Source organism: Diadema antillarum, unplaced genomic scaffold, assembly GCF_040938485.1.
Source record: "Diadema antillarum isolate AM-2024a unplaced genomic scaffold, OU_Dant_1.0 seq00001125_RagTag, whole genome shotgun sequence".
In the NCBI taxonomy this organism is placed as follows: Eukaryota; Metazoa; Echinodermata; class Echinoidea; order Diadematoida; family Diadematidae; genus Diadema; species Diadema antillarum.
Window position 1 is genome coordinate 424,151 of NW_027271939.1, and position 7,097 is coordinate 431,247.

Consider the following 7,097-nt stretch of genomic DNA (forward strand, 5'->3'; position numbering starts at 1 on the left):
ATAGAACCTAGAGTAAGAGAGTTATGGAATTCTAATTGTTTAAATGTCTTCATGGAAAACAAAACAGAATTTTGTGTCAAGCGGACAATTCTTTCATGAAGGCAAGCACAAGCATTCACATATTGTTTTTTTTAATCGAAATGGAAAACCTTACATGTTTCACATCAATTTTTCTTGTTTTGCACAAAATTTACAGATTGATATCCTTGCTGAATTATCGATGCAAAATGGTGTTTTTTTTAAAATACTTTCTGTAGAAAACAATATGAGGTATAGCAGGTTGATGACGTCATCACCTCATCATTTTTTTTTCACACGCGGTTTGCGGCCACTATTACTTTTTATCCCAAACATAGGATATTTCAAATTTCAATAACTTTATCATTTCATGTTCTATTTTTTGCTGGAACCTCTATCATTCTCTTGATCAGATTTTACTCTACTTCCGTAAGGTCAGCTTGACTGTGAACATGGTGTTCAATGATGTGAAATCATTTAGGATTCCGATAAGATTTCGGGCACCGCTTTCAAAAGATCAGAGGTGCCAAGGCCTGATGGGTCCATGCAGTGTATAACACCTGTACGCTATTGTTGCCATCGTTGTTTGGAAAGTGCTAAATCCGGCGGGTGATTTCCGGAGGTATATAGAGCTCGGCAAGTTGTGCAAAATGATGCAGAATCTTAGAAATCCGCACACGCCCATGTCTGTTCAATCCATTCATAACACGATATCAAAGACGAGAAAAGCGTGCGCTTTTGTCTCTTTGGAATTGAATCACTTTTATCAAAAGCGAAATGGGTTACACAAGTTTGAATAGACGAAAAATGTTTTTTTTTTTTCGTAAAGAAAAACCATACAATTCTGATCTTCCTATACCAGTGTATACGGTTAGCTCAAAATGACTGTCTTACTGGCGGTGAATACGTCGTCAATTGATTCGTATCAAATTACAAATTATTGTGAGAAAGCAAATTATTGTCAGAAAGTAATTAAGTCTTTCGAGTCTTTATTCTTTACACTGCACAGAAGAAAGTTAGAATATTACACAACCTAAAAGATGAAGTAAGCTGATTCTTTACAATGAATAAAGTCTTCTGTCTTTGTGCGCAGTAATACACATGAGGTGTTTATTGTAAGGTGAAATCATATCGTTCGCAAATTCAACGAAGTCCACGTTGCTTTGTGTAAGGGTTTTCTCGTGGAAGAATTGTGACGTATGGCTATCGCTCTCAAAAGACCAGATGGTAATTTTCATATGTGTCACGATACAGAATTCTGAGAAATTACCAAGCTTTCGTCTTGTGACAATGAAAATCACAAATGAATGTAAAGTCATGTTGTGTAAACTTTGCACCCAATGTTTTGTATTTGCGTGTATATGACTTTCATATTAACATTCATGTTTAACCTACACACAAACCTTGTACTGCGTTATTTGTCACGCAAAAAAAGTACATTTCTCCTTTATAGAATACCAAAGTGTGATGTCATAGCCATTTCATTGCCATGGAAACTAGTTCTAAACAACCCCACCTGACCCGAGTGTTTATGCTCGCACCTGGTTCCAACCCAAGCTATTCCAAATGACTGTGACATCATGGTCCTACTACACATGAGGCGTTTTCACATCAGCCCGATGTTTCGAAATAGCGCGCTATTTTCTGACTTGGGAAATAGGAAAATATCTCGAGCTTGGATTTTTATCGGGCTGATGTGAAAACGCCTCATAGGCGTTCATCGCTCGTTAATTCATGCACCTGTTTCTGTCAAAAGTGGCACAAAAGTATTCTAAAAATGGCTTTCCTGCTTTGATCGTATCATCACCGCCGACAGCCAGTCTGGCTGAAAACAAGACGACGCTTTGAAAAATCTAAAAAGTACATGCGCATGAGAAGATAATAATTCTCTTAAATCAAGAAAAATGCATGTGTAGTTGTAGTGTACATTGGGATATTATCGCTCAAATAATTTTGCGAAATGCGCGTAATTTACTAGAGAAAACAATCATTTTGGCAGGTTGATTGTGATTTGTAATCTAATGTTTCCAATTTTTCGCACGTTGTTACAGAGTAAACACGGACAGTAACCGTAGATAACATACATTATGTCCAATCATTAAGCCATGTCATATATGCTTGCCCACAAGTGTTCACTTCAGTAGTTTTCAATTTTGTGACAGGAAAACTGTCATGTTTTCGGGTTTGCTGCTCCCTTTCACTGGTGTTTATTCGAAGGCAGTTGAGTCTGAAAAGACACCTCAGCAAAATAAGACCGCAATGAGGGAAATGGTTCTTTTGTCAGTGATGATGCACGATTGCACAATTTTATTGTCATTATCCAAGCACCTGAACGTATTCATGAAGATGTGCATAATCATGTGGCGGCAGTGATGATGGGATCAAAGAAAGACCTTCGTTACTAGTCCATGTGTGTACATGTAGTAGGTCCATGGTGACATTATCACTTCGGTACTCTACAAAGTTTAATGAGTAATGCTGTGAGATGAGAGTGTTCGAGAGGGTGTCTACGCACATGCTTAGCGGTATGCATGTTTGTATAATGAGAATGTGTGTATGCTAAGAACTGTTTTTTTTCTCTAATTTTTTCCCTCATCTATAAAATCAAAACAGTTTTCTGCATTTTTTTTTAATTATTGTCATACTCTAAACTAGAATTACAAATTTCATTTAAAAAATATCAAAGTATTTGCATACAATATTCCTTCAGACTACATGCTGTAACTCTACTAAGTCCCAATGTCGTATGTAAAGCGAGTCTAGCCAGCTGCTGACAGACAATGGGCGCCATGTTGTTGCCCAGCTACTTCTTCCCTGGAAGACCGGTTCCTGGGCAGGCTGACCAGAAATTGGTTGAAACAAAACCTCAGTCTTTTTGAGCTGGTTAAGAGAGCAAACTTTGGTGCTGCTCTTGTGAAATTGTCGAAGAGTGTTTGGCTTCTTCCTGAGAATTAGTTACGAGTGCACAGTCGTCTGCGTAAAGCAGTTCTTGGATGGCCCCCTCTGAAACCTTCGTCTTTGTCTTCAGACGAGCAAGATCGAAGAGCTGATCTGTGCGAAGTGCTACTCCGTCTCTGTAGTCCTGGAGAGCTTCTTGCAGCGTTACAGCAAAGAAAGGAATGTGCAATGGTCAATATGACACAGTCCTGTCTGACCCCAAAAGTTTTTTGATATAGGGAGTGGGTCAGAGCGCTCGCCATCCATTGGCAGACTCTACCAACCGTGCCATCATGCAGCTGTCTGACAATGATGATAAGCTATCTGGGCATCCAAATTTTTCAAGGATCTTCCATACGCTGCGTCAGTTAAAAGCATGGAATACCTTTTAATAGTCAGATCAACAAGTATAGCATATATTGAGGTATTTGCTGTTCCTTACATTTCTCTTGGATTTGACGGGCAGTAAACAGCATGTCGGTGGTACTCCTTTGACAACGAAAGCCACATTGTGACTCTGGGAGTTCATTTTCACATATTACGTCGTCAATAAGCATGGTCAGGAGAATCTTTGTCAATACTTTTCCAGCACAGTACTCACTCTCAGGTCCATTCCCTTTGTACAGCTTGATGATATTAGCATCTTTCAGTTGATGAGGAGGAGTTTGAGCGTTGCAGATACATGCTGAATAGATGAGTGCAGCTTAGTCAACAAAGTGGCGCCCCATTGCTTGATTACTTCTGATTACTTCATCTGGGCCTGGTGCCTTGTCCTCCATTGCCTTCACCGCCTGGAAAATTTCTTCACGTGTTGGAGGGCTATCTATGCTGGAGTTCTTGTTTAAAAAGGAGACTACTGAAGTGTTCTTTCCACCTATTGTTAATCAACTGCTTGTATGTGTTGAAGGTTGCACCATTTTTGCTTATGTGTGGCATGGATGCAGACCGTTGTGGACCATATAAGGATTTCATGGCTTCGTACAAGCCATTTGTATCATGCATAATATATCCGCAAACTTCTGGATTTCAGATGCCTTCTCCTATCTTAAGCAAGCTATTGTCATTAATTCTACAACTTTGCAAATACGCAACGGGATTGATCAAACACCTTTACAAAATGTGTACATTTCAAATGCCCGTTTCATATGCATAATGAATGACAATATACAAATATCGACTGCTGCAGAGGGAGATGGTAAAACTATTTGCACCGAGGTGATGTCTCAACAGTGCTATGTCCCGAGACGAAGTCGAGGGACATGGCACTGTTGAGACATCACCGAGGTCAAATAGTTTTACCATGTCCCGAAAGAAAGCAGTCGATATTTGTTTTATATCCCTCTCGAGCATTTTACTAGAGTAATGACGGTTCCCTTTTGGAAAAGTGTGCAGGTTTTGTGAACGATAAATCTGACGTTAGATTAGGCCGTAGCAGTGCAGCAGCAGTGCGTGCAGCGCGTATGAGTACCGAACGACACCGCTGCGCTGTTGTTGATTCCTACACACGAGCTACACTACAGCGTGCATAACTCCGAAAGATCGAGGAGGTCCAGGACTACGTTAGATTTCAGAAGTAGGCCTAAAGCGGCTTCGTTACCCAGATCATCTTCAAAATCGGTGTAATTCGTACCTGATATGGTGTCCTCCTGCGATCATTCTTTCGTTACTTGAAGCAGTCACTTTGTCTTGGGCTGAATGCATTGATCACACGTCGTCCACTAACGTTACACACGTACACACCCACGCCATCGCACCACAGATTTCTGTAATGCTGTCGCACACCGCGCGCTCCGCGCTCTCTAGCTAGCTCTTAGCGCTAGCTAGCAACAGGACTGTCGCTCAAAAGTATCGCTACTACGCGCACTGCGTACATTCTTAGGTGAGAAATGTAGATATCGATCACACGATCACGATTGGGTGCAAATCGTGGATTCCCAAAAGTACTATATCACGCTGGCTAGTAACCAATTGCACCGCATCCAGCTGCTCGTAGCTAGCTAGTAAAACTACACCATGTTCGTGCTCTGTACAATCCTATGGCAAGAAGCTTTACATGAGGGATATAATATGAGCTATACTCTTCCCTTTTATAAAAAATATTCCTGCCATTGAATACCACCGGGGTCATCACTCATTACTACACAGATGCAAACACACACACACACACACACACACATACAACACACACACACACACACACACACACACGCACACGCACCCCCATGCCCCCCACACAAAATATACAAGTATATAGACAGATTATAGGCCCTATACCCACGTGCACAAAAATAGACTATTTGATATCTGTAATATCGTGAATTAAATTGAATTGAATTGATTTTATTTCTACATGATATGAATTCATTTCCACTTGTGGTTTGGAAGCCCTTTCATCAGGCACTGACGTTCAAAACGGTCTAATAGTTACGAATTACAATCCAATTACATAGACAATAACAGCGTATAATGCATCGAATATATCATATACATTACAATAACTTACAAAGACAATTTTTTTACTAGATAAAATTAAACGAAGTATAGTATGAGAATGCGCTATTACTGTTGAAAAACATGCAAATGATTATATACAGGGAACAATACAAGTAACGCTGCGTAAACTAAGAAATCACACCTATTCTGATTTTTCTTATAAAAGATTTCATATTTTATTTTTTTTTCTTATTCAGATCATTTTTCCTATCATTATTAGCAAAAACAAAATGAAAGAAACAAAAAAAAATATCCAGGTTAAATATGGGTAAAAATGAAACCGAGATACTTGTAAAATGTGTATTGATTAAAAATCACTTCCACCAGATATTCTATTTGTTTTGTTTTTTTTTTGCGAGATTCTGTCATAATTTACTCAGTCTCGCTTGCATTAAGAATGAGATTGTTCGCTCAAAAAAGACGAAACTGCCTTTAAATCATCATCGATACATTTTGGGATAAGGTGTGGATTACCTGAGGACAATTACAGGCAAGTGTCAGCATAGAGAGACAATTTGTAGTGTTTAATTGAGTGTGAGATGTTGTTGATAAACAAAACAAATAACGTTAGCCCCGGGGTGAAGCCTTAAAGTTGTTGCACCCCATATTCACCCTGACTCAGTGTGGAGACGAAGCTCCCATTCACACATTGATATGTTTTCGATCAGACAGGTAATTCCTATAAAAGCCAGAGTACACCTGATTCAGGGAGGTAACAGAAGTAAGTGTGCTGTAGCTTCATGCTTGATTCATCAAACCCATAAAGCTTTAGATTTTCAAATAAGATGCCATGGTCTACAGTATCAAAAGTTCATCATCATGCAAGTGGGCTAAAACACGTTCATCAGCATAGTTGGTTTCCATAGGGGTCCATATACATAAAGCATTAAGAATTAACAACAGTGTTGTAGAACAACTCCTAAAGAATTGTTTGTGAGAACTTGCAATTTCTCACAGTTATACTGTAAATACACTTTTCAATGTTCCTCTAAACACGCTAAGATAATAAAAATGTGAACGTATCATGAATTTGTAATAATAATGAACCACCTTGAGCAAACATATCACGAACTCTCTTTAAAAGCTATAGACTCGTGTATATTTAGTAACGTTCTTACATAGATTAATCAACATGTGCATCTCATTGGAGATTCTAATCTATCATTACTGCCAGGTATTCACATTGGTTCTCTGAATGAAATCACTTCCATAGTCCTCGCATTTGCTTCGATCTCCTTCAGACGTGATGCCCTAAGAAATATAAGTTCACATTTTTACTTATTCACAAATAATTTACTATCCGATAGCCACAGTTTCATCGGGTTTCATTGTAGAGCAAAGGAAACATGTATTACGGGTATGTTACCTGCGTTAAGTGACGATCACTATAATCGTGCTAAGCAATAGAAGACAATTCCATCATTCACATATAAAGAAAAGAATGGAGATATAGATATAGGTCCCATTAGGGATCCCTGTGGTACACAACAGTTTTTGCTTTCCTAATCTGAAACAAAGCCATTCACATGTTAAGATACTATCATTGTGTCCTTTCGACATGCAATTTGATTATTTTCATCAGAGCCGTCTATTTTTAGTCTATTTATCAAAATACAATTAATTACGGTACCAAAATCCCTTTAAATCAA